Here is a 2,805-nt window from a genome sequence, read left to right on the forward strand (position 1 = left end):
CGTTTTTGGTGTCAAGCTTCTCAAAATTGGATCCTCTATCATTCTTGAGCTTTAAATTAAGGTAAGAACGAGTTATAGAAGTGGAAAATTTGGTAATAGTTTGCTGTTTTAACGAAAATAATGTGTTGATATTGAATTTGACGTTTTTTTTGGGTCGTTTTTAGCATTTTAGCAAAACGGAAATACGGGTTTTAGAGGAAACGGGGTCTTGTAGGTGTATGGAGTGTAGAAGCACAACGGTTTTCCGGGGCTGTGCTTGGCGGAGCTACGATGTGCGAACGCACAGCTGCACAGTGCCCTTGTGCGCCCGCACAGTGGGTCTAAGGGGACCAAAATGGGCTTTTTGCCCTAAATTACTTAGATTCCGAAATTTCCAAACATTAGACCCTAAAGATGAATTAAGGACCCCGATAATTGAGAGTTTTGATTTAATCTCGACGTTTTCGATAATTAATGATAACGGAAAACGTTAAGAAAATTATATTATCTTTGAATACAAGAGGCGGTGTTCAATAAGTCGTGAGTACGACTAAGGATCATCGAATTTGTGAATACGTTAGAAATGGAATTTAATCAACTTAAACCTAGAACTTAAAAGTATTACGCATATGAAGATAAAATTCACGTCTAACTATCAAACGTTAATTAATATGTATCACACGTGTCAGCAAGCAGTGAGGTTGACAGACGTGGACTAGTACAAGCATATTATCATATCGACCACGTCATAGATTGGATAGCGGTCACAGTGAGTTGTAATTTACTTTCGTGTATTATTTATCTAAGTTAATTGCTACTATGAATTTATGTATATTACTTAAACACATAGCATTATGTATGATTGCGGAAATGTTATACATTTCTATTAAGTTTTAAGTATGAGAAAAATAGTATGCGATCCGAAGAAACTAGCTACCTATTAGGTGTCAATAGGCTATGTGATCACCAGAATTGAGCCAGTCTAGTGTGTTTAGACTATGTGAAATGATGTGATATATATGCATGATATGATTATGAAAGTCAGAATATGAATGTGGATACGAGAGTGAACTCGGTTAAAGTAACCTGAGCCCTGTATCTAGTGGGTTGAACTCGGTTGAGTTATCCCGAGACCCACAACTTGGGAAGAGGTTGGTCGCGGCTGACACGGTTGAGTTATCTCGGGGCCGTATCATTTGGATCAGTTTGATTTGAATATTAGTAAGTCGTGTTAAGTTCCAGTCGTGTTAGGGACACTTAAATTTAATTTACGTACTCACGGTTCATTAAATCACTTCCCGTGATTTAATTTAACGACCTTAAATTACCAAACTTGATTTTTATCCTTCGACAATTAAAATAGGTCATTTACGATTTTTTTTTAAATTTTCAAATCTCAAAATATTAATATTTTGATCATCCAAATTTGATCTCGTGACATATTCTATTTACTTAAATTTGTTGGATATTACATGTACAAAATGAACTAAAATAAGTTTAAGCCTTTTATATATAGTGTTGTATTTTTGTAAATAGAATAACCAAAAAAAGGCCAAATCTTTAAAAAACGTTTCATAAAATTCTAACCTTTCAATTTTATCAAATTTTGATAGAAACGCATGATTTCGTTTCAATTTTATCCCACCTCAATTTTCAATTGATTTTGCATATGTGGCGCCTACGTGGCACTGACTAGGCATGCCACACATATGACATCATGACAAATACAAGGTAAAAAATGCAAATAAATTCTTAGATTTTTTAAAAGATTATTTAGACCCTCAAACTTTAAATCGTTTCAACTTAACTTTTAAAATACTTATCCATTCAATATTTATGAATGTTTTTGAATATTTTCACCCTCTTCTTAATTTAAATATCTATAAATGATAAAATTATAAATTAAAACCAATTAAATAATCAAAACAATCCAAACTAACAGTCAACTAATCCAATTAAAAAACATTTACACCTTTAAACTTTAAATCATTTCAACTTAATTTTTTTTTCAAATTTTAAAAAATATTTTAAATAATCAATGTCATAATTAATATTAATTTTTAAATATAAATTAATTTTCTAAAATAATTAAAACTTGTTCGTCTTCTTCGAGACGAATCCATAGCGTGTTCATCACAAAAATAATTATTTAAATAATTAATTATATTTAAAAAAAATTTGAAAAATTTAATTTCACCGTCCTCGGAAACCTCCAAGGAAAAAAATCTAACTAAATTTCACCCAATAACATCTAACTATTTTCTGACCGCCCCACCTCTGACACCATTTTTTGACCACCCACATTATTGCCAGAATTTTTTTCCGGTTCTGTTCTTCCATGGAAGAACATGCGTCTGTCCTTCCATGTGGAAGAAATGATTTGTTCTTCCCCATGGAAGAACACTAGGCTATTCTTCCCCATGGAATAACAAACGCGGAGCTCGGAAAAAAAATTCCGACAACGGTGGTGGATCGGTCGGATTAAAGTGGAACGGTCGGAAAACGGGGGAGCCAACCGAAAAACGGTGTCAGTGGTATTTAATTGGGTTCGATTTGGTTTAGTTAGATTTTATTTGATTTAAAATAGTATTTAATTGGGTTCGATTTGGTTTAGTTAGATTTTATTTGATTTAAAATAGTATTTAATTGGGTTTTCATTACTCTTATTTAGGTTTTATTAATTGAAAACATTAATTTGACAGTTTTACTTTTTTTAATGAAATAAAATAGTTCGATTGGTTTAATCGGGGTTGAAAGTGTTTAATTAGGTTTTGATTTATTATAATTAATATTTTAATTTTAAATATTATTTAATTATTAATATTT

Source organism: Mercurialis annua, linkage group LG3 (genome assembly GCF_937616625.2).
Source record: "Mercurialis annua linkage group LG3, ddMerAnnu1.2, whole genome shotgun sequence".
Taxonomy (NCBI): Eukaryota; Viridiplantae; Streptophyta; class Magnoliopsida; order Malpighiales; family Euphorbiaceae; genus Mercurialis; species Mercurialis annua.